Source organism: Oryctolagus cuniculus, chromosome 9 (genome assembly GCF_964237555.1).
Source record: "Oryctolagus cuniculus chromosome 9, mOryCun1.1, whole genome shotgun sequence".
NCBI classification, from domain to species: Eukaryota; Metazoa; Chordata; class Mammalia; order Lagomorpha; family Leporidae; genus Oryctolagus; species Oryctolagus cuniculus.
The window spans coordinates 125,942,242-125,967,210 of NC_091440.1; the positions used below are offsets into that span (position 1 = coordinate 125,942,242).

Sequence of the window (24,969 nt, forward strand, 5' to 3'; positions counted from 1 at the left end):
CGGCGCCCCGACCGGGACTAGAACCTGGTGTGCCGGCGCCGCTAGGCGGAGGATTAGCCTAGTGAGCCGCGGCGCCGGCTTCATATCTCTTTTAATCCTTGGTCTCTACCTTACTGCCTTCTTTTTTGGTTAAAGAGATATTGTTTAGAGTGTAATTGTAACTCCCATTTATTTTACTGAGGAAGTTTTGCTCTGGGGATAACAAATCTTCAACTTACCACAATCAACTTTAATACTGACTGAATTGTGGTAAATACAGCAACACTGTCAATCTGCAAGCCTCCACTTCCGGATTCAAATGAAGCCTACCGCCTCTGGAGACAACACTGCAGATTTTGAAACCAGTTCCAAGCTACAGAAACTGCAGTGATTGCCAAGGAATTGTAGAAAAAAAGGAAGGAGCAGCTCTCAGCATATAGGCCCACAGCCTCCTACAGTCACCTCTGACACTCTCAGAGTCTCTCAGTAAAAATGCTTCTCAGTTTGTTTCCTACCTGTAGCCAATGGGAAATAGTTGCTTTGCATATTTTGTCCAGCTTTGCCCTTTTCTTGCTATGGAGAGAACCACCAACCTCGGGACAGTACCACAAGCGTGGGTGCCACTTGCACCCTTCAGTTTCAACCTTACTTCTGCTCTGCTTTGGCTGCTGCCATTAGCATTCAGGCTGCTATTTAGTGATAATTCTTACAGGTCCTTCTAAACAGAAAAGTCTCTTTCCCGGCTGGTGCCGCGGCTCACTTGGCTAATCCTCAGCCTGCAGCGCCAGCACCCCAGGTTCTAGTCCCAGTTGGGGTGCCGGATTCTGTCCCGGTTGTTCCACTTCCAGGCCAGTTCTCTGCTGTGGCCCAGGAGTGCAGTGGAGGATGGCCCAAGTGCTTGGGCCCTGCACCTGCATGGGAGACCAGGAGGAAGCACCTGGCTTCTGGCTTCGGATCGGCGCAGAGTGCCGGCTGCAGCAGCCATTTGAGTGGGGGGACCAACGGAAAAGGAAGACCTTTCTCTCTGTCTCTCTAACTCTGCCCGTCAAAAAAAAAAAAATAATAATAATCTCTTTCCCAGTCCACAAAGTAGTAGGCCTGATTTACTGGGAAAGAATTCATTTCATAACCTACTGTTTTACACAAATATGCTGTAAGTAAATGACTTAATTGCTGTTTTATGCATGTTTAGCATAACTACATGACTAATTAATTAACCACTGCCCTATGCACATTTCCTATAACTAAATGATTAATTTAATTAAATGCTAAAGGCTACAATCCAGATCTCGTGATATTTTTGGTGGTCTCACATGTTCTTTTATGATATATATTCAACTGACAATTTAATTTAGAGCATATTTTCCAAACTCAAATTTAAAGGGAAGAGAAAAAGGAACTGAAACATGTTGGTCTAGACTATCGCTAATAAAATATTCTATCACTAAGTCAGAACATCTGTACTCTTTTTACTCTTGGCTAAATGGTGACTCTGAGAAAGACAAGAAATGGTACATTTCTCCGATCTGTAAGAAGACAAGGCTTCTAAGTTTTTTTTAAAAAAGTAGTCATTGGATTCATTTTAACAAAAAAAAATTACATTTTTTTCAGCATGCTCATCTGAGAATGGGGGTGGGGGATGGTATTGCCATGAAGAGAACAAGTGACATTTTTGATTCTATAAACAACTAAAAATAACCACTTAAAAGAATTGCTAGGCCGGCGCCGCGGCTCACTAGGCTAATCCTCCGCCTAGCGGAGAAATAGTCTTTTCAGCAAGTGTTTCTGGGGCAACTGATTATCCACATGTTAAAAAAATGGATGTATGGGCCGGCGCCGCGGCTCACTAGGCTAATCCTCCGCCTAGCGGCGCCGGCACACCGGGTTCTAGTCCCGGTCGGGGCGCTGGATTCTGTCCCGGTTGCTCCTCTTCCAGGCCAGCTCTCTGCTGTGGCCCGGGAGTGCAGTGGAGGATGGCCCAAGTCCTTGGGCCCTGCACCCCATGGGAGACCAGGAGAAGTACCTGGCTCCTGCCATCAGATCAGCGCGGTGCGCCGGCCGCAGCGCGCCAGCCGCGGCGGCCATTGGAGGGTGAACCAACGGCAAAAGGAAGACCTTTCTCTCGGTCTCTCTCTCTCACTGTCCACTCTGCCTGTCAAAATAAATAAATAAATAAATAAACTGAAGAAGTGCAGCTTAGGTTAAGACACCATTTGGCACATTCCCATACCATGCTGGAGTGCCTGGTTCATCCCCCGCTCCTTTGCTTCTGACCCAGCTTCCCACTTATGTGTACCACAAGAGGCAGAAGACGGTGGCTCCAGTACTTGGGTCCCTGGAACCTATGTGGGAGAAGAGAATTGGGTTCCTGGCTCCTGCCTTCAGCCTTTTTTTTTTAGTTTATTTCTTTGTTTGTTTTTTGACAGGCAGAGTAGATAGTGAGAGAGAGACAGAGAGAAAGGTCTTCCTTTTTGCCGTTGGTTCACCCTCCAATGGCCACCATGGCTAGCGCGCTGCGGCCGGTGCACCACACTGATCTGAAGCCAGGAGCCAGGTGCTTCTCCTGGTCTCCTATGGGGTGCAGGGCCTAAGTACTTGGGCCATCCTCCACTGCCTTCCCGGGCCACAGCAGAGAGCTGGCCTGGAAAAGGGGCAACCGGGAAAGAATCTGGTGCCCTGACAGGGACTAGAACCCAGTGTGCCAGCGCCGCTAGGTGGAGGATTAGCCTATTGAGCTGCGGCGCCAGCCATGCCTTCAGCCTTGCATAGCACATGCTGTCATAGGCATCTGGGGAGTAAACCTGCAAATAGAAGACATTCTCTCTCTCCATGGAATAAAAATTTAAATAAATAAATAAAAAGTTTAAAAAGAAATACAATTTACTTGGAAAAATAATTTATATATAATCAGACAAGGCAAAGACTTTCCAAATTCACAAGTTTCCTAAGAGTCACCTCTATAAGGCCACCTAAGGGAGTGGAAGTATTTGAGCATGCAAATGATGACTTGAAAGGAATTCCAAAACATTTCACATCAAAGACATATAAAACCAATGGAAGAGAGGCCAGCACTGTGCTGGGCTGAGTAATAACCTTGTCTTTCTCAATACACATTGACACGCCATGTCACTCGGCCTCCACACCAAGCCTGGGGCACAAGCAGCACTTTGTGGCATATTTTCAGAAAGGGAGGGACTAGCAATAACCTCCCACCCTCGGAAACTGCCTGGTGCCATGGGAATGTCCTTGGCCTTCGTGGAGAAGGTGATCTGAGGCCACTCGTGGGCCACAAGTTTTGCAGTCTGCAGTCATTACCTGGAAATTCAGCAGAACGATAGAGTTTAAAAGAAGCCTCCACAGATGACTAAGTTTTTCCTAGAGACTTTCTTAAGCCCTGGAGAAAGGTAGCTTATTCTGTGTAAACACTGCCAAGGGTGTTTGTGTGTGGGAGTGAAGAGTGAAGTGTTTGGGTGGTGGGGACGTGAAGGGAACATTTAGAAAACGGCAAGACCAGCCCCAAGCAGGAATGAAACGATGAAAGGATGGCCCGAACCGCCTGCTGGCGCAGCTGATGAACAGGAGTCTGGGGACCACAAGGCAAAGCTGTGGAAACCCAACTCCCAGCAAAGTGCTTGGAAATAAAGAGCAAGGAGAGAGCCTTGGAGAAATTTCTTGAAATTCCAAGAGGGAATTAGGTTACATCTCAAAAAATAGATGTAGAAGGTAGAGATGCCGGAGCGATCCAATCCGCTCCAAGGGAAAAAGAGACCATTTCTCAGTGATGATGATGACCCCAAAGGTTGAACGAGTGTCTTTCCTGTAAACAGCTGTTGGCCAGATGTCCCAAAGCCAACGGCAAACGATAACACAGAACTTGGCCTGTCCTGGTGATACAGCCGCGGAACCAGTCAGAGCTCAAAGTCTCTGCTGAAGGCTCCTCAAGCCTCAAGTTTCAGTGTCTCTAATCCAACCAGTTTTTCATTGGGGAATTTGTTATTCATTCTCATGAAGAGTTTCCTGAAAGATCAACAAACTCTATCCTCACAAATGTGACTCACCCTGGGAATGGTGACGGGAGCCAGGTCTCCCCAGGCTACATGGTGTCTGGGGCGCCCAACGGTGGGCTTGGATGGTCTCCCAGGAGTGGGGACAGTGGGTGGCTTCTCTGCAGCCTCTCAACAGAAATAGGTTGTCAGCAGAGGCAGCTCTGGGTGGGGACAGATTCCCAGGCGCGTCTCATCACTGAGTTGCAAGAACGGTGGCTTGGGTTGGCATGGCCTCCCTCTGGCAATGGCAGAACATTCTCCTGTCAGCACCATTCACAGGGCCCAGACTATTTTTGAGCTTGTTGCTGACAGTCTAGTAGGGACAGTTAACAACACCATGGACTGCAGCCCACAGCTGGGACCCTGCTGAGCAATTGGGTGGCATATCTTACACCCATGTGTAACTGAACATTTTTTAAAAAGTTTCTTTCTTTATTTGAAAGGCAGTGACAGGGAGAGAGGGAGAGACAGAGGGGGAGAGAGTCCATCTACTGGTTCACCTCTCAGATGGGCACAACATCACAGACTAGGCCAGGCTGAAGCCAGCAGCTGTGAATTCCATCTACATCTCCCATGTAGGTGGCAGTTGTCTCAGGAACTTGGGCCATCATTTTTTACCTCCCAGGAACATTAGCAGAACACTGGATTGGAAGTATGCAGCACCTAGGACTCGAACCAGGCACTCGAATACGAGATGTGGGCATCCCAAGCAACAACTTAACCCAAGCTGCCTCTGATTTTGCTTATACAGGAACAGATCTAAATGACACCACCTACTGCCCGCATGTAAACCACGTAAGCCTAGGGTCAGTGATTCTTCAGTGATTTAGGATGAGTGTAGGCACTGACAAGAAGGCTTTTGGGCCCATATCTACACTTGTCACAAGACTGACATGATATGGAGGTGGCCACATGTGAATTTTAATCCAGCCTAGACCACTCATTAACTGTGTTCCTTTTTAGCTACCTGACTACCTACCTAGCTCAGCCTCAATTCCCTCATTTAAAAAAGTTTAATTTTGCAAATGGACTGTAACGGTCAAATCAAATGCTATAGTTAATTTCATGGTACACAGTTTGGTTCTCATTATATAATCTCTTTCCTAAAATAAAAAAAATGAACTCAAACAGTAAGAATGCACTGACATCTGAATTCATATCCCTAAGACTAGAGATTTCTGGACAAAGGTGAAACCAGCTGATTTTTACTGGGAAAAATATCACCTTCTTGGTGTTCCATTAGGTGCAGTTTTAGCAAGAAGGCGCTAGGGTCCTCCAGGGCAGGCCTCAGCAGAGGAGTTGGCAGTCCTGCTAAGTCCCATCTGACCACATCACCTGAGAGCCAGAGAAGCTTGTTGGGGCTCTCTATAAAGAGCAGTTTTAGTAGTAACAACCTCTTCAGAATCTGTCTTTCCTCCTGATGGAACAGAGGCTCGGTGAGGGCCCAAATTGTCCTCACTGAGCTGAGTCAGACATGTGTGTGTCTGATGACCTGGGAACCAGCCTGCCAGGATACAGATGAGGAGCTCAGTAGAGGACTGAACTATCCATCCCAAACGATCAATACTAATTGAGCACCTGTTAAGGATTAGGCATTGGAAAAAGCCCCATGGACAGAGATGTCAACAGAGTGCAGTAGAGAGAGAGAGAATCAGGCAGAGGGGCACTCCACAGCAGTGCCCAAGGACAGTGTCTGAAATACACACCTGGGGTTGGAGGAGAAAGCAGACCATCAAGTGGTGATTCAGAGGACTCCGCTGTGAACATACCTGAGATACCACAGGGGTTCCCAGACCTCAGGGACGGGGGCTTTGCCTCCGCAGGGAGATGCAGAATGACAGGGATGTGTGAAATGACCAGGGAAACCCACAGGAGGTGCTGTTCTCTGAGGGGGTACTCAGAGGTGGTACTGAACCACTCCTCCTCTGCCAATAAATAGTGTGCAGTGGACAGGGGAGAGGAGCTTTGAGGAGCAGGCACTTGGGGTAGAAACACAGAGGATCACCGTGATGTGAGAGCAAAGGGAAATACACCGCCTGCTCGCACCTGTAGTGACACAGCCCTGCTCATAACCTTTCATTCTGGGTTAATCTATGTGTTTCTTTTCACTCTCCTGTGTCTGTTATTTTAATCCATGCAAAAGCATATTTATCATTTACTTTTTAGGATACACATTTTATTTCATTTTATTATTATTATTTTTTTTCATTTTCACTTTACTTGAAAGGCAGGGAAAGAGACACAGGAAGATAGAGAGCTGGCTCACCTCCGAATGCACGAGACAGCCAGACAGGACTAGGCCAAAGCCAAGAACCTGGAAACCAATCCAGGTCTCCCATGTGGGTGGCAGTGACCCAAGTACTTGAGCCTCCTAGGATATACATGAACCAGGAAGATGGAATTGGGAGTAGAGCCAGAACATGAGTCCCTGCACTTTGACTGGAGATGCAGGTATCGTTAAGTTAAAATGCCCACCCCAAGAACAAAATACTCAATGCTACATATCGATCACACTTTAGGGGAAAACCTAGGAGCATATACCATATGCCTTTGATATAAGCTTTTCTGTGTGTCCTGGCCCAAATATTCCATTGCAAATTTTCTATGTTACATTTCCAAACATCGCAGCAATTCTTTTTTTTTTTTTTTTTTTTTTTTTTTATTTTGACAGGCAGAGTGGACAGTGAGAGAGAGAGACAGAGAGAAAGGTCTTCCTTTGCCGTTGGTTCACCCTCCAATGGCCGCCGCGGCCGGCGCGCTGCGGCCGGCGCACCGCGCTGATCCGATGGCAGGAGCCAGGAGCCAGGTGCTTTTCCTGGTCTCCCATGGGGTGCAGGGCCCAAGCACCTGGGCCATCCTCCACTGCACTCCCTGGCCACAGCAGAGGGCTGGCCTGGAAGAGGGGCAACCGGGACAGAATCCGGCGCCCCGACCGGGACTAGAACCCGGTGTGCCGGCGCCGCTAGGCGGAGGATTAGCCTAGTGAGCCGCGGCGCCGGCCTAGCAATTCTTTTAAGTGGTTATTTTTAGTTGTTTATAGAATCTCTCCCAGGGCAATGAATAAATTGAATACTATTGGTAATAATAAAAATAATAATGTATTTACCTTTGACAGAGGACTGTACAGTACTTCTTGCGTTCAGACCTCTGGACAAGCTACAAAAGAAATCGAACCTTTAGTCCTCCCTGGTGGCCTTATTCCTGTTCTGGTTTTGTTAGCGTGTTCAAATGTTTGCTCCGACTTACTTTCCAGAGCCACCTTTTAAATATGGAATAATTTAACTATGGATCCTCTAATACTGGTGACAAACCGTGATGAGATTTATGAGGTTATTTTTTTTTCTCAGATTGAAAGCAAAAACCATCAATGTGCAGACTCATACAAATAAGAATATAGAAATCTTTTGACTCGTGCTTGGCTCAAGACAACTTCAAAATTTCTTTAATACATGTATTCAAGTTTATTTCCCTTTTTAAGTTTTATAAATAAAATTTTAGAAATTTATGTGTGCTGTATCTGTAAATTTACATGTAACAATTTTGCTTATCTTTAAGGTGTTTTCTCCCTTAATTCACATAAAATGTCATATATAACTACAGTAGTGTCTATTTCCAAGAAATAACTCCTGAAAAATATCTAGTTTTTACATCTTGCTAGCATTAAGAACACTGGATTCTACAGTCTCCACCGGAACTGTAAAATCTAGCCAGAGGCCTTTGTTGGTGCAAAGTAAAGAAGGAACACCACATGGGACTTGGTTTTTTCGAGCACCAAGAACCATCAGCAGAGGTGAGAATAATGCATTACTTCTGTAGCCCATTACTTCGCATTGTCCTCCTTGTGATCAAAGAACTGTTACCACTTCGTGTTTTGTGGAAAGAAGTTGTTATTCTCACCCTAGAATCATGATCATTAGCATGCACTGAGATCTCACCCAGCAGTATTCAATGCTGGCTACATATCTGAACTACCTGGGTTGAGATGGGTGTTTGACCCAGCAGTTAAAGACTGCTGAAGATGTTCACCTCCTACACTGGAATGCCTGGGTTCAAGTCCTGGCTCTGCTCCCAATCCCAGCTTCCTGCAATGTACACTCTGGGAGGAAGCAGTGGATGGCTCCAGCTACCCATGTGAGAGACCTGGAATGAGTTCCAGGTTCCTGGCTTCACCTGGCCGAGTCCCAATTTTTGCAGCCATTTGAGCAGATGAGAGATCCCTGTCTCTCCTCTCTGTCTCTCAAATAAATAAATAAAAATTTAATAAAATGAAGATCTAGAACCACCTAGGGAACTTTAAAATACACTGAAGTCTAGGCCTAAAATTTCTAGGTTTCAACCATTTTTATTTTTTTTTCACTGTCTTAACCATTTTTAATTGTATACCTCAGTAACATGAAGTACGTTCACATTGTGAATCACCACCCCCATCCATCTCCATTTTCTACACTTCAGTTCAATTAGTGTACTAGCCAGTATATTAGGGCAAAAAATAATAACAAAAAATGTAAATATTGCAAGCCAATAAAACTGATCACTCCCTAAAATTTATCCACAGAGATTACACTTTTTTTGATCCGTTAGGAAATTACAACGACTATAAACATTAACACAAAATATTGAATGCCACATTTCCTTTAAAGTGTTATATGCCCACTGTGTAAACACGACGAACCATATCCTGTACAAATGCCAAGAGACATATTTCACTGTCAAAACACACTCGCAGTAGGTCCTGGGTTCTCTATTAGGAACATCAACCACTCTAGACAAAAAAGTATTCAGAAACAAACACTGCATTTGTACTGAACACAGACTGTTTTTCGTGTCGTTTCGGCCTAGACAAGACAACGACTTCTACAATGCACTAAGTGTTGTAAGTGACCCAGGAATGATTTAAAGGGCGCGGGAGGACGTGCATAGCTTTCATGCACGCAGCGCGCCATTTTACAGGCAGGTGATGAGCACCCTCGGGCTCTGGTATCGCAGAGGGGTTCGGGACCAACACTCCACGCAAACGAGGGGCGACTGAATGTAACCGGGCCTGCTTCCAAGGCTCGGGACTTAACTCCGGGGTAGAGCCGCTGAGGCAATCCATCATCGATGCCTTCAACAGTACACGCTGTGCTGCCAGAGGGCAACGCGGCCCAAGTCACCTGCAGCTTCCCGCGTCGCCACTCCCCTCACCGCAGCCCCGAGCTTCGGCCTCCCACGCAGGACGCGCCGCGAACCTCCTAACGGCTCAGGCCCCACGTGGGAAAACCAAGTCCAAGAAACCCGCGACGGCGCCGCCACCTGCAGTCCGCACGAAGCGACCGCCAGCCGCCTGACCCGCGTGACCCGCGCGAGGGCTCCCCGGCCGCAGGGGCAAGCCCCGACTGTCACCCCGAAGTCCAGAACCCGGAGAGTCCCGGCGGCTGGCGGGTACAGCGCACGCACCTCGGTGCTCCTCGACGCGGGCCTCCACGAGGTGCGCGTCAGGGTCTCGGGGGCCGAGTACGCATGCGCGCCCCTCCCGGCGCCTCAGCTGGTCCCGCGAGAACCTGTGCGCGAGCGAACGGAACAGAGGCGCGTGGCTCGCTGGCGGGTTCGAGGCTTCCTGAGGTGAGAGGGAGTCGCGAAGCTGCCTTTGGATTCGCAGGCGTGTGGGAGGAAGCGTGGTCCTGACTTTGCGGAGTGCTTGTTGCTGGGTGTGTGTGGAGCCACAGGTGTCTGCATTGTTTGTTGTACCTGGCGGCGTTTCTCTGAGGTGATTTTTAATTTTTATGTTGATGCTTCTGGGCTGAAGAGAATCCGAATGCCGTTTGAAAGGTGCTCTTCCTGAGCGTCCATTTGCCGGCGTGGAATCTGAACGGTAGTGCTGAGGATTAAGTGCTTCCGTTGTACCTGGTCTCTGTTTGCACAGTATTTCAGTAGCCTTGATGTGTATGTGAACTTTGGGGGGATTCTCCCACGAACGAGTTTTGACACTTAACCAGTTTCTTTATTAATGGTTCCATTAAAATCTTAAAACTGCGAGGGAGTTTGTTATCATGCCTTGTTATTTTTTTTTTCTTGATAGCCGGTCATTTATGTTTTTAAAAGCAATTTTGGTGCACACCGAAGTCTGAATACTTAACCTAATTAATAGATTTTTATCAAACTTATACTAGTAACACTAGTAAGATGAGATTCTTTTCATTATACAATAGTCCTAACAATTGTGTGATATTAGCATATGCACTCATACCACAGGGTTCAGCTCAGAAACACTAATTAGCTCACTCAAGGTCTCAAAGCCACCACAAGTGGCAGATTCATGAACTGAATCCAAGCCTGTTTGACTGACAAGCCTATGCTAGTCCCAGTAAGCTGTATTGCAAGAACACAAAAATAATGAAATGACTTGAAAACATAAATGATAAAGCAGATATTACTGATTATCTTTGTGGCAGAAAATGAATGTTTCCGGCCTTTTAGAGAGTGTTGTTGCTACTTAAGCCTGAAGAAGAACTAAAGCAGTGAATGCTTAGGAAGAAAGGAACCAAAGAGACAAGAAAAAACATGGTTGGGGTGAACCTTCTGCCATAGCAGATTCAGCCACTGTCCATGTCTCTGGCATCCCAAATGGCTGCCAGTTCTTGTCCCAGCTGCTCTACTTCCGATCCAGCTCCCTGCTGATGTTGCTCCTGGAAACCAGTTGAAGGTGACCTAAGTCCTTGGGTCCCTGCCATCCTTGTGGGAGACCTGGATGGAATTCCAGGTTCCTGGCTGCATCTTAGCCCAGTCGCAGCCCAGCTGTGCAGCCATTTGTGGAGTGAATCAGTAGATGGAAGATCTCTCTGCCTCTCTCTCTCTCTCTCACACACACACAAACACACACAGCCTCTTTGTAACTCTGCATTTCAATAAACATGTAAAAAAAAAAAAGAAAAATGGGTTTAGGTGTGGCAGTGATTGAGAATGACAGGTTTAAAAAGATTAGTAATTGCATCTTTTGATGTACAAGGGTACTTCCAAATTATGTTGCAAATGGAACTAAAAGGTAAAAGAAAATATTGAAATCCCAACAAATTTTTTCATAAAATGAATTTTTCCATGAACATTTTGAAGAACCCTTCGGTAAGCTAATAAAGCCAATTCCATTTAATATGGTTTAATATCCCACAATTTCCCAAGAAGACTAAAATAATGAGGTTTGAATGCAAATTCAAGCGAGGCTAAACATAATAGATGAAGAATGTGAAGTCTATACTACAGGTAAAAATTATCAAGAAATTGAAATAAAACATTATGCTGGGAAGCCAATTCCACTATTCACATGTGTTTCAAATCCCTGACTCCTGAGTTGTCTAATATGTAAAGATCTGTTTTTCTGCTTTGGAACCATCACCTTTAAAACTGCTGCTTAGATGATTGCACTGTGGTCTAATTTCTAACCAGCTTCCTAGTCCAAGAAGATATTATTTGACAAACCATGACTTGCACCTGATAAGAGTTACCAAATCATAGACATAAAGGATTAAGCAACATACTAGGATCATTCTAGGCATGGCTTTGACACAGAATCAGTCACCACCTAGTTATCAGAAAACTGATTTCAGGCCGGTGCCGCGGCTCAATAGGCTAATCCTCTGCCTCGCGGCGCCGGCACACTGGGTTCTGGTCCCGGTTGGGGCACCGGATTCTTTCTCGGTTGCCCCTCTTCCAGGCCAGCTCTCTGCTGTGGCCCGGGAAGGCAGTGGAGGATGGCCCAAGTGCTTGGGCCCTGCACCCAATAGGAGACCAGGAGAAGCACCTGGCTCCTGCCTTCGGATCAGCGCGGTGCGCCGGCCACAGCGCGCTGGCCGCGGATTGGACGATGAGCCAACGGCAAAGGAAGACCTTTGTCTCTCTCTCTCACTGTCCACTCTGCCTGTCAAAAAAAAAAAAAAAAAAAAAAAAACTGATTTGAGACAGAGATTACACCCAGACAAGCCATGACAATAAAATTGCTCTGGAAGTGCCCTCCACTGAGATCACAAAAGCAAGCATTCTCTTTTTCTCCTCAACATCAGTTTTTCAGCTTAAATTAAAAAAAAAAAAAATATTCGGAGCCAGTGCTGTGGCATAGCGGGTAAAGCCACTGCCTGCAGTGCCAGCATCCCATATGGGTGCCGGTTTTGAGTCCCGGCTGCTCCATTTCTGATCCAGCTCTCTGCTATGGCCAGGGGAAGCAGTAGAGCATGGCCCAAGTCCTTGGGCCCCTGCACCCACGTGGGAGACCCAAAAGAAGCACCTGGCTCCTGATCAGCGCAGCTCCAGCCGTTGCGGCCAATTGGGGAGTGAACCAGCGGATGGAAGACCTCTCTCTCTGCCTCTCCTTCTCTTTCTGTATAACTCTTTCAAATAAATAAATAAATCTTTTTAAAAAATTCAATGTAGATGCACATTAAGAAAAGCTGAACTATGGGTAGGAGTTGCTGGACTATTTCCCAGGTCATGAATTTCTAAAAAGTCTGAAAATCTAACAAGATTTTAAAACCTGAACATACGTGAACTCCTTATTAGCAGATAACCCGATAAGCCACATGAGATATGATGTTAAGAACCCTCATTATTAATTCAAGTGGCCTAACATCTAATGACTATTAATCCTAAAAGGTCAGAGAAAACAGAGGAAATCTTTAATTTTTTAATTTTTTATTATTTATTTGACAGGTAGAGTTATAGACAGAGAGAGAGACAGAGTGAAAGGTCTTCCTTCAGTTGGTTCACCCCCCAAATAGCCGCCACGGCTGGCGCTGCATGGATCCGAAGCCAGGAGCCAGGTGCTTCTTCCTGGTCTCCCATGTGGGTGCAGGGCCCAAGCACCTGGGCCATCCTTCACTGCCTTCCCGGGCCACAGCAGAGAGCTGGACAGGAAGAGGAGCAACAGGGACTAGAACCCGGTGCCCATATGGGATGCCGGTGCCACAGGCGGAGGATTAACCAAGTGAGCCACGGCGCCAGCCCCATACAAAGGAAATCTTTAAAGAAATAATGGAAGAAAATTTCTTGGAACAAAAGAAAATGAGATTCCAGCTAGATGAGCAAAAAAGACCAACACCCAGGTATAATAACAACACAAAACATAGGATACCTTGGATAAAGAGAAGATCCTAAATACAGTGGGGGGGGGGGCAGGAATTACGTCTTTGAAAAAGAGAAACTAAGCATGGTTTATAGTCTAACAAAATGGATACATGGAAGATAGTGAAGAAATCCATTAAAAATTGTGAATGGGAGTGAGCATTTGCCCTGTTAAGATAATTAAGATGCCTATATCCCAAATCAGAGTGCCTAGTTTGACTTCTTGCTCTAATCTACACTCCAGCTTGCCTAGAAGGCAGATGGTAATTGGGTAAAAGCCACCCACCTACATGGGAGAGCTGGATTAAATTCCTGGCTCTCAGTGGCCCCAGCATGGCCCCAGCCTAGCACAACCTATTGTAAGCATTTAGGGAGTGTACCAACAGATGGTAGCTCTCTCTCTGTCTGCCCCTCAAATATACAGAAATAAGTTTTAAATACAGTATGGAGTGTTTTAAATAATTTCAACATAAAATATTTAATGCTTCAACTATTAAATGGGTGACTAAGAAAAATGATTTTCAAACTAAGAAGTTTGTCAATTCTCATTCATTTTTTTATCAAAAGATTTCTAATAGACATGCTTCTCTAAAATAAAGTAATAGGTCATGAAAAAGGAGAATACCAGAACAAGCACAAAAGGAATTTCAACAAAGGAAGGAAACAAAGCCTGGGCATGTTCACTTCCTGCCTTTGCCTTACAGGGTGCATTTATAGCTGTTGGAGTGATTTGGGCCACGATCCTATAGAAGCCACTGGAACAAAAGCCTTGCCCTGTGGCCTACATGATCATCTTGGTGGGATATTCTTTTTTTTAAAAAAAAAAAAAAAGATTTATTTATTTGAAAGGCAGAGTTACAGAGAGGCAGAAAGAGAGAGAGGTCTTCCATCTGCTGGTTCACTCCCCAGAGGTCCGCAAAGGCCAGAGCTGTGCCGCCTCAAAGCCAGGAGCCAGGAGCTTCTTCTGGGTCTCCCACGTGGGTGCAGGGGCCCAAGGATTTGGGCCATTTTCGACTGCTTTCACAGGCCACAGCAGAGAGCTGGATCGGAAGTGGCGCAGTCGGTTCTTGAATTGCTACCCATATGGCATGCCAGCACTGCAGGCGACGGCTTTACCTGCTATGCCACAGCACCAATCCCAGTAGCATATTCTTTATCTAGAAGAAAACTCAGTAGTCTGGTAACCTAAGCAACATCACAAATGCCTCATGTCACCTCAGTTACCTTAGAAGCTGCTCATAATGTAGCCAGTCTTAGTTTAAAAATAACTCATGCCCCTTATCTGCCTATTCAAAGGCAACAATTTAGTGTGGTGGTTGTAGGGCAGCACTTTCAAAATATGGTTCAGAGTCAATGACTTCAGGATTACCCTAGATACTTATTAAGAATATGGACTGGGGGCCGGCGCCGTGGCACACTAGGTAAATCCCCTTTCTGTGGCACCAGCATCCCATATGGACACCGGTTCTAGTCCCAATTGCTCCTCTTCCAGTCCAGCTCTCTGCTGTGGCCCGGGAGGGCAGTGGAGGATGGCCTAAGTGCTTGGGCCCTGCACCCACATGGGAGACCAGGAAGAAGCACCTGGCTCCTGGCTTCAGATCGGTGCAGCGCACCGGCCGTGGCAGCCATCTGGGGGTTGAACCAACGGAAGGAAGACCTTTCTCTCTGTCTCTCTCATTGTCTGTAACTCTACCTGTCAAATTAAAAAAAAAAAAAAAAGAATATAGACTGGCCAATACCAAACTTTCCTTTTTATGTGTGTGTGTGTGTTAAGCAATTCCTTGCTTATATTTGCTACAAGACACTCTAAGCTCATCTTGGATTCTCCCTGTCACAATTTTAGAATTCTTCATTTCTGCAAATCATGTATTTTACAGAAGACTATTTCAGCACATCTGCCATTATAATGAGGAATCAGCAGCTCTAGCTGCAGGTGTCAGAAGAGTTGAGACAAACCCAGGCATTTGTATTCCTCTGAAAGTAGAAACCACAGTTCTGGATAAAACACTAATGTTTATTTTGAGTTCATGTCTGGGGCTCTTATGTTCTGGTGGTGGAGGTCTTTTCCCGGGCCTGTATCCTCCAAAGGTCGAGAAGATCCAAAATATTTCCCATCTTGCACACCTCACCTGCATGGGCAGAGCAGGAATCTGACAATGTGGGCATGTGTACACTTCTGCCACACACACCTGTACTTGCAGAAGCTTTACCTCAGTTGTGCTGATGAATAAAACCCAAGACTTGGGTCTGTTAGTTAAGTATCATGGAGATCAATACTATAACTTAACTTGGCATTCTCAAGTGTGAATGAATACATGCACATTATCGTTCCCTTTTCTGTTTATAAACTGTGATACTATCTCCTTCCATCTCTTCCACTTAAACACTGCCAAGACTTATTAAACTGATATGAGTTAGTCATGCCTGGTACTAAATGAGTTAGTGTTGTTGTAACTTTGGGAAATTCACTGGGCATGATCCACTTTAGATAAACAAACTTACCTGTAAACGTTCCAAAGTTGAAAGCTTATTTCTAAAACCAGAATTTGATCATAAGATACTATCTCTATGTATTCAATCTTTTTTTCAGCAAACATTCTCTCATTTACTGGAAAATATATGTTAGAAATATACATTCCCAGTTCCCTTTTATATTAGTTTTATTATCACTTTGTGTCATAGAGAAAAGAGATTTGAGCATGGTTGTTTATTTCTCAAATTCTGGTGTCAGATGACTTTACTTTCAGACTTGTTTGGGCCAGATCCCCAGGTTTACCGAAGAAGATCATTTGATAAACAGCATCTAGGAGATCCATCCTTCCTCTGCTGTACTGAAGAGGATGTCCAAAGGTGACTCCACAAGCTGGTAAGACTTTCAGATATCTCCATATGACTTGGAAGGGTTTGTTAGTCCTTAGAAAAATTAATTTTACAGTGATCAAGTTATCATGTTTGATGTTTTACCTGTGGATTTCAGAGCCTTATTAGAGCATTTTCCATCATTCAGCTTGATATAGAATCACATTAGTGCAAGCACCTTCAAATCATGGTGCTGAGCTGTGTGGCAGAAGTATACTAGAAGCAGTGGTGGTGGTGGTGGTGGTGGTGGTGGTGGTGGTGGTGGTAGTAGTAGTAGTGTTAGATAGGAAGTCAGATATGAGCTTATGTGTGTGTGACAAAGGCCTAAAGAAAAGACATCTATGTCCAGCATATGCATCTGCATCTCAAAGTCATCCTGATAACATTTCAGGGGCAGCTCAGTATTTGCATCCTGCCCTGTCCCCTTCTACCCAGTAACCTGACAGGTGAGGGTCCCTGTCCCTTCTGCCTGACAATCTTCCACAATCTCGCAGATGCAGCCCAGTATCTACATTTCAAATACCCTGCTCCAGATCCCAATTCTCCAGGGTGTCTTGCTCACCCTTCCTCTAAACTCAGGATGGCGCCAGCTAAGCTTCCTCCTGTCTGATACCTTCAGGGGAAAACTCAGATAGGAGCTTCTTAATATTTACATCCATAAAATCCTTTGTTTCAGGAGGAGATGTATGAAGACAAAGACATATCTCCTTAAAAACCCCCGGCCTCAACCGGACTGCGCGCTCAGCCCTCTGCCTCTGTGCTGAGTCACCCGTGTGCCTGCCCAGGTGTAATCTCTCCACTCAGCCATGTAACCTCGCTCCTCCCCTGAGTCCCAGCGACTGAGCACGTTCAGGTTCTGTCTGGAGAGGTGCCCATCCGTTCTTATGGATGTCCTTTCCCTAATAAACTTTGTTACTTTACTTTCCACTACTCTGTCTCATGCCTGAATTCTTTCTTGTGCGAAGACAAGAACCCTGCCATTCACCAGTACAGTAGTAGTAGTAGTAGTAGTAGTAGTAAAAACAAGTGTTATGATTTGGAGATTTGGTTGTGAGGATCATGTGTCCCTGCCAATGGGCATCTCAGCACATAGTAAAGCTATTTATTGTTAACCAGTAAGCTTAATCCTGATCCAGCCTCTATCTTCAGAAGAGACAGAAGAGAGGAGGCTGAACACAACTGAATTCTCCCTCCCAGGGCCCGGAACTCCCTAAGCAGGGTTGCTTTTCCTAAAGTTGTTCTCATGATCACCAGATGGTGGGTTCTCTTTTTCATTCTTGAAATGAGTCACAAGGATTTCCACTCCCACAGCTTTCATTTCTTTTCCCCTGGGCAGCTCTTATGTTTCTGGCCCAGGCTGTGGGGATACCCAGACCTCCCTCCACTCATGCTGTCCCCTTTCGCTCCCACTCGTGTTTCATATCATTCTCTTTGGCAGCTGACATTAGCTCTGTGGTTTAGAGCTTAATCTGCCCATTGTCTCTTTCTGGATTGTATTCAATCATGGATTCAACAAATATTTACTGAGAAATCACTATAACCAATGCATAATAGTTCTGGGGCTGGGTATTTAGCATTAAAAAAAAAAACCACAAAACTCCTCATGGGTATTGCTTTAGGTAGCAAACAGTAAGTAAGCAGACACACAATGAGGTAGAGATGAATATGCTGAATGAAAATGACACAATAGAGGATTCCAAGGGTGGGGCTAGGAGTAGGAAATTATTTAGCATGATGAGGAACAGGAAACATCTCTTTAAGGAAGTTATATTTAAGCAGAAACCCACATGAAAGGAAAGGGGAAGGCAGGGAAGATCCAGTGAGGAGCAACAAGAGCCAGTGCAAAGGCCACAGGCTGGACTAAGTTTGCTGTGCCTGGGAAAAAGCAAGATGATCCTGGTGGCTGGAGCACAAAGAGTAGTAATGGGAACAGGAAGACAGCATTGGTGAGGAAGGAAAGGGTCACTGCTTAGGATTTTGTTTATCATGGCAAAGAGTTCCAACTTTATTTGGAGAACGGTGGGAACCCACAGGAGGACTGGAGTGGAATAATGGCCTCTTGGTGTGGGCAGTTGTGGCTTCAAGCCCTTGCTGCTTCTTGTGCATTAACAATCATTCTACCATTATTTCTTCCAGTGTTATACTATCATCCCTTTGGTAGAGGGATTTTATTACAGTTGTTCCTCAAGAGCATTATCTGAAACTCAAACTCATACAGTCCTGCCTGTTAAAGGACCCCTGCCCATGCACTGGTCCAACACTAGGGTCAGAGTTTACAAGGCTTTGGAAGAAGACAGCAGCAAAAGTTTTGCTGTTCTCCAAAGCCTCCTTCAGTCTCACCAGCTGTATTATTGTGCTTGGAAGAGTGTTTCCAAATGAGTCGCCTTCTGCCCTTGAGGTCAGTTTCTCCATGCCGAGCCCTTGCTCCTTTATTCAAAGACTGCTAGCAGGTCCACCTTCTCTGCCTTCTCAATTCAGTGCCTGTGCTCAGATGTGGGCGTCCCTTTGTAACCTGTGTTCACCACGAACCCTGTCCACTGTGGTCTTCAGAGTCTTGGCCTTTGTACTGGTGACTCATTAGCATGAGTGCATGGTGGCTCCTGGGGATTGTCCTTTCAGTAGACAATGTCATAAGACCTCTGGAGCACTTAACCAGATAGCCAAATTTTCTTCCTCTGGAGATTTTGCCTTTGATTTCCTTAACTCATGTCTTCAAGGAAGGTGTGTGCTTTTTTTTAATGTCTGCTTTCCACCCTGTTATTTGGTCATTAAGCAAATGTTTATTTACTAACCAGGCTCTGTCTTTCACATTGGGTGAGGAGGAGGTACAACTAGCAGCTGAGAAGGCATCCAAGGAACACATGGACTCCTCCAGGTCCGCTGCACCACTGAAGGACCTCTCGCCATTTTTTAATGTAGTTGCTTTGCTGTTGGCAAATAAAAAGCTACTGTTAATAACTTCAGCTAACATGCCTTCTACTATTACATAACAGTACGGAGAATAAAATGGTTCTCAAGTTTGACCAGTTGCATCTTTGTGTGTGATTGCTGGATCTGAGGCCTGCACAGTCAACAGAGAAAGCAATTCCTTTTCTTCTTATGAAGTGAACAAGATGCTATTCTCTGAAGATGTTCAAATGGGTAGAAAGAATCTGTGTTTTTCCTAAAAAGCACCCAGCACCTCAAGGGGCAGCTGAACCCACTGTGCCGTAACGCTGGCCCAACAAAGCAATCTTTAGTTTCTTCTCCATAAGGTTATCCTTTGCTTTTGTGTGTACCAAATTCTTCTGCACAAACAAGATATTATTTCTCCTACCTCCCCCCATGTTTTTAACCCATGTTAAATGAGCAGACAGTATGACTAAGGATATTGTTCTCAATTTGACTTTTCATTTTAAAATTCATTAGGATATTTTCCAAACCTAATTGAAATGATACAACTAGCAACCCTGCATTTCTTTCATGATCAGGCCTTGGCATGCAGAGACAGAGACACTCTAGAGGTGCAGCAGTGTGAGGCCACCTTGGACGTACCAGGACCATGCTTTGCTGTGGGCACTTCCTTACCTCTGCCTTCATCAGAACACTTGCAAGGCAAGAGTCTCAAAACACTTTTTTTTTTTTTTGGACGAATTTCAATCTGAAAACCTCTTATTGCTATATTTAAAATATTTTTTAAATTATATGCCTTATTTTGACTGTTTTGAAGTTGCTGCTTTCTGTTCCTCTTTCCTCTTCTGTCAACACTTGGTCTGGGTTCTCAGACATTTACAGTGAGGACATTTGTTTAATTCCTTTTTACCCTCAGGTTTCTGAGTGTTGCATTCTGACTCCATTGTTGTGTTTTATGTTAACCTGCTGCCAGATGTGCTGCATGGGACTGGAGCATACTTACTGCCAGACACAATCCTGAATTCATTACCTTGTCAGGGTTTTGCACTCTTGATGGGACCTGACGGATAAGCACCTCCATGAAAGGGATATTTACCCAACACCAACATCTGCAAAAAAAAAAAAAAAAAAAAAAAAAAAAAAAAAACAGAAGGAAAACAGAGAGGCAAAAAAGGTGAAGTGATAGGGAGTCTTTTTAAAAAAGTTATTGTTTAGCAGAGTCTGGAAACATGATTTCTGCGATTGCCAAAAGCATCCCATCAGCAACGTAAGATATAAAATGTGAGCTAATGGGAAAACCTTGAACGTCTCCCTTCTGACACAACATGGGTTAAAATCAGGACACACTTCTGAGAGGAGTGAACATTGTGATCTCAGCGGGAGTCCCTGTAGGGTGGTAGCCATTTGGATTACAAAATCATCTCTGGTAATTAAACACATTTGGCTGATTTAGTGTGTGGGAGAAGTCATGGATGAGCAAAGAGGATGATTTGATTTGGGGCTGGAACGAGGGTGGTCTTGCTAAGGCAGGGTCAGCTCTCGGGCAGGAGGCAGGGGCAGATGACATAACCCCTGGGTAATCAGGGAACTGAAATCATGGCTTGACATTCTCATGATCCCCTAGTCCCAGCACAAACAGGGAGAGGCGAGGAAAGACATAGTTGTCATTCTAGGCTTAGGTACACAGGACCAGTCTCTTTTCTCTGTCCCTACTATGCCTCTCCCTGATGGCTACTCCTCTGGCTACTCCACTCACAAGCCAACAAACAAAACATAGTTCATTTTTCTTATCTAATAGGAGAAGGAATTTGAGAGTGAGAGGAAAAGCAGGAAATAAGAACATTGTTCTTTTGTTTCATTCCTTAAACATCAGTTTAGGCCAGATCCAACTATAGTTTCTCTACTGTCTTTTCCAGAATCATGCTTCTTGTGGTACTCGGATAGGAATGAGGAAAAAACCACTGGATTGCTGGAGATTCTGATCAAGCTCAGTGGAGTGGAACCAGAGTAAGGCTTATCACAGAAGCTTGAACCTTTCATTTCCCATATGACTTAGGTTCCTATAAATGAAAGTGTTCTGACACCATGATGTGCTTTCAGACCTTATTTTGCAAGACTTTAAGCTCTCCTCTTACAATTTCATGGATTATTAAGTGGTATCTCATGAACAAATGTCATAGGTCTCTATGATGCTAATATGTAGCACATAACTCTAGGAGTTCCAAAGTAGGTATCATTGCCAGAATTTTTTTAAAAGCCTTTTTAAAAAATTTATTGGAAATGCAGAATGACAAAGAGACAGGGAGAAACAAAGAGAAATTCCATCTTCTGGATCACTTCCCAAATAGCCACAACAGCCTAGGCTGTGCCAGACTAAAGCCAGGAGCCTGGAGCTCCATCTAGGTCTCCCACAGGGATATCAGGGGCCAAAGTATTTGAGCTATCATCTGTTGCCTTACCAGGTACATTAGCAGGAAGCTGGATCAGAAGTGGCGCGGTGGGACTCAAACCAGTGCTTCAGTATGGGATGCCAGAGTTGAAAGTAGCGACTTGACCTGCTGAGATAAGCTGGCCCTTCTTAACATATTTCATCATTAAGCCCTGTTATTGTCATTTTAACTAAAAATATCTCAACTGGAGCTTTGAGAAAAATAGAAAGATTTAATAAAACTTCTGTCATTTAAAAATACAGGTTAATGATTCAAAGGAAGTATAGGTCTAAAGTTATAGCTTCGTTGGATTTGAATAATTCTGGTGAATATGAAATATCAAAGCCACATTTTCATATTTAAGTTTAAATGTTTTTCCCTGAATTACCTGAAAAATCTTGGATTAGGGTTCTGTCCTTGATCTTACCAGTTTCAATATTTTTATTAACAGCTTAGATAATACCATAGAATACATGCTTATCAAATATACCAAGGACTACAAACCAGAGTAGATGACAGATTTGTTGAATGATAGAAAGTAATCGCAATGACAGAACTAATGGGCTACGTTCAGCAAGCTAAAATTTAATGAGCAGAACCTTAAAGTCCTTCTCTAGAGCACTCACATCTAAGCTGAGAATGAAGAAGATGTGACTAAAGAGCTTGTTTGAAAAATATTTAGTGTCTTCAAATTGACAGCAGACTTAACATAAGATCATGCTGAAGAGTTTGAGGATGCATGGAGGTTAGAGAAAGTGTGGAATAAGCCATCTGAGGTAAATTGAAGCCCATTTGCATGCTTTGTGCAACTCAGCAAGAAGGAGTAGCCAGGTTATGTCCATAAAGACCCCATCTCTTGTGAGTGGACAGCCTGGTATGTATGAGAGCCTGAATGAGCATCACACCCTAAACTCCCCGGTGCAATAAGTGCAGCATGAGTCACTGGAATTGTTGCACGTTTTAACAACACTCATAAGTTTTGTCTTCCTAACTCTTACCACTCAAGTAATTCTGGCTCATTGACAAAGTCCTAACACATTCCTTGGCAATAGTGCTTTTTTAACTGGTCCCTTTCAGTCTGTTTCTATTGACAAGTCCTTGTTCAAAACAAAATTCTGATGGGGAGGCCACTAGACTCTGGTCACTGTGGCATGTTAAATTCCTACATGAACAAATCAAAGTCTGATGTACACAATAAACTGAAACTAGAAACTGTACCAATCAGAAACCACCAACTAATCCATAACTAGGAACTTTCCACTCTAACCCATTAAAATTGTCTTCTTTGTCTTGCGTCTTCAATCAGATTATTAAAATTAACCATCCTGCTCATTCCAACAGAATGCTATCCCAATTCATGAATTGCCAAATGCTCAAATAAACTTGTTAAAACTGAAACATGCTGCTGTGTTTCTTTTATCAGTGTTTACTAAGGTCTCACAACTGTACTGGTGTAACTGTCACCTCTTCCTGGCTTGCCTTTGTGTGTGTATACACTAAAGTTAATGTTTCACCAAACTGTGGTTTAGATGATCTTCAACCTAAAGCAGTCATTCTGTCTGGAGAAGCAAAGTAACACTGATATAAACAAACATAGAGTACTTACTATGTGCAAGCATTATTATATTGGCTTAACATAGATTATCTTATTTAATATTTGCCATAGCATGAGACAGGTAATGGTTTCAATGTTGAACAAAATGAGGTACTTATGGGATTAACAATAAAACCTCAAACAGTCAAGGCAATTGTGAGTAAAAAGAAATCATGTTACCTCATTTCAAAATCATATTACAAAGTAATAATGATTGAAAGAGTATGATGCTGATGTGAACATACACAGACCAATGGAACAGAATATAGAGCCCAGAAATTAACCCATAAACCTATGGTTAACTGCTTTTTGACAAAGCAATCAAGACCATGCAATGGGAAAAAAAAAAGTCTCTCCCAGAAATAATGCTGGGCAAACTGACCATTCGTATGTAAAAGAATGAAATTGGATCCTTACCTCACACCATATTAGAAAATCAACATAAAATAGATTAAGAATTAAATTGAGAATTTGAAATTATGAAACTACTAGAAGAGAACACAGGAAATCTACCCAACATTGCTCTGGGCAGGGTTTTTTAGATTTTATGGTGGAAAGTACAGGCAACAAAAATAAAAGTAGGTAAATACAGTTACAACAAGGTATGAAGATTTTAAGGTGAACATTTTTCCTAGCAGTTAAGTTGCTGATTAACATGCCCACATCTCACATTGAGGTTCCTGGGTTGGATACTTGAATCCAGCTCCTAATTCTAGTTTCCTGCTAAAATGGAACCTAGGAAGCAGCAAGGATGCTGCAAGTAGTTGGGTTTCTGCCACCCATGTGAGAGACCTTTATTGAGTTCCCGGCTCTCAGCTTTAGTCCCTAGCCATTACAGGTATTTGGGGAGTGAACCAATGGATAAGAGCTCACCCTACCCCATACTTCCCACCTCTCAAATAAAATTCTAAAAATTTTAAATAAAGTTTGAAAAGCTCTTGCACAAAAAGTACTTAATTAACAAGGTGAAAAGATAGTCAGTCTACAGACTGGTGGAAATGTCTTCAAGCCATACCTCTGATAAGATATTAGTATCAAAAATATATGAGACAAACTATTGAAATCTTTACTTAATGTATGCTAAACTGATCTTCTGTATATGAAGAGAATTGAAAATGAATCCTCATGTGAATGGAAGGGGAGAGGGAATGGGAAAGGGGAGGGTTGCGGGTGGGAGGGACGTTATGGGGGGGAAGCCATTGTAGTCCATAAGCCGTACTTTGGAAATTTATATTCATTAAATAAAAGTTAAAAAAAATATATGAGACTTAAACAGTTTTACAGAAAGAAAACAAGTAATCTGCTTAAGAAGTTGAGCAGACATTTTCAAGATAAGATATATTAATAGCTAACATGTACACAGAAAAATGTTCAACATCACTAAACATTAGGGAGATGCATATTAAAAGCACAATGAAAAACCACATCACTCAGAATGATCGTTATAAAAATGATGAAAGATAACAAGTATTGGTAATGATATGGAGAAAAGTAACACTTGTATACTGTTGGTGAGAATATACATTTGTGTAACTGTTATGGAAAACTACATGGATGTTTCTTGAAAAAAAAAAAGCTAAAAATAGAATTAGCATGTACTTATTATTTTTTTTTTTTTTTTTTGGACAGGCAGAGTTAGACAGTGAGAGAGAGAGAGAGACAGAGAGAAAGGTCTTCGTTTTTCCATTGGTTCACCCCCCAAATGGCCGCTACAGCCGGTGCACTGCACTGATTGAAAACTAGGAGCCAGGTGCTTCCTCCTGGTCTCCCATGTGGGTGCAGGGCCCAAGCACTTGGGCCAACCTCCACTGCCTTCCGGGGCCACAGCAGAGAGCTGGACTGGAAAAGGAGCAACTGGGACAGAACCCAGCGCCCCAACTGAGACTAGAACCCAGGGTGCCAGCGCCGCAGGCGGAGGATTAGCCAAGTGAGCCGCGGCACCGGCCACCATGTACTTATTATTAACTTCCACTTCTAGGTGTTTACTCCCAAAGATTTAAAAATTAGTACATTGAGATTTTTGTGCATTCAGAAATATTCACCATAACCAACATAAGGAATCAACCTGGTGTTCATCAATGAA

General features: G+C 43.9%; 3 long non-coding RNA genes across 3 annotated transcripts in view; 1 reads left to right on the forward strand and 2 right to left on the reverse strand.

Moving 5' to 3' along the window:
- LOC138843895 (uncharacterized) overlaps positions 1–9,507 on the reverse strand; it is a 229,928-nt gene extending 220,421 nt beyond the window's left edge. The window contains exons 1-2 of the long non-coding RNA XR_011379047.1: positions 9,179–9,507; positions 7,132–7,181 (exon numbers count right to left, since the gene is read on the reverse strand). This is a non-coding gene — a long non-coding RNA (uncharacterized lncRNA). The remainder of the gene's footprint in view (positions 1–7,131; positions 7,182–9,178) is intronic.
- Positions 9,508–9,520: 13 nt separating this feature from the next.
- LOC103348957 (uncharacterized) lies at positions 9,521–16,785 on the forward strand. The gene is made up of 3 exons (XR_007921067.2): positions 9,521–9,626; positions 15,844–15,978; positions 16,648–16,785. It is a non-coding gene; the product is annotated as an uncharacterized lncRNA (long non-coding RNA).
- Positions 16,786–16,865: 80 nt separating this feature from the next.
- On the reverse strand, positions 16,866–23,880 carry LOC127492076 (uncharacterized). The gene is made up of 3 exons (XR_007921068.2): positions 21,323–23,880; positions 19,894–19,972; positions 16,866–18,898 (listed from the first exon to the last, which is right to left on the reverse strand). It is a non-coding gene; the product is annotated as an uncharacterized lncRNA (long non-coding RNA).
- Positions 23,881–24,969: the final 1,089 nt, after the last annotated feature.